Raw genomic sequence first — 458 nt, forward strand, 5'->3', positions numbered from 1 at the left:
CTTACTATAGATCTACAACATACATAAATATGAGCAATTATATAATAAAATATTTATACTCTTTCCAATTATTTGTAATATGAGATTTCCTTTTAATACACTTTTATCTTTGTTATTTAAAGAAAGACCATCTCAGCATACAAGAATTCTAAAATGTAAATATTCATTATTCTATGACATTCACCATGCAGTGGAAGCCCTCTATCAAGAATTCCTCAATTACCTGATAAAATTGTTTAGTGTATGAAAAAGAGAATGAGAAATAGTCATGGAAAAAAAATAGCACTTACATAAATCAACATCTACACTATGTTGCTTATTCTATTCTTTATAATTAAATAAAAATTAACAAAATATTTCTATTAGCAATTCCCTACATATCCTATTCACTTTATTCACATTTAATGTCTTTTTCTTTTGCATACTAATCTTACAATAAAGCAAAATCTCACTGGAAA

The 458-nt window shown here is 25.1% G+C and overlaps 1 protein-coding gene across 1 annotated transcript in view; it reads right to left on the bottom strand.

Annotated features, from left to right (window-relative positions):
- The window catches only part of LOC119589490 (acyl-coenzyme A thioesterase 9, mitochondrial-like), a gene marked incomplete in the record, with an annotated part of 17,787 nt that overhangs the window by 1,218 nt on the left and 16,111 nt on the right, over positions 1-458 (bottom strand).

Source organism: Penaeus monodon, chromosome 25, assembly GCF_015228065.2.
Source record: "Penaeus monodon isolate SGIC_2016 chromosome 25, NSTDA_Pmon_1, whole genome shotgun sequence".
NCBI classification, from domain to species: domain Eukaryota; kingdom Metazoa; phylum Arthropoda; class Malacostraca; order Decapoda; family Penaeidae; genus Penaeus; species Penaeus monodon.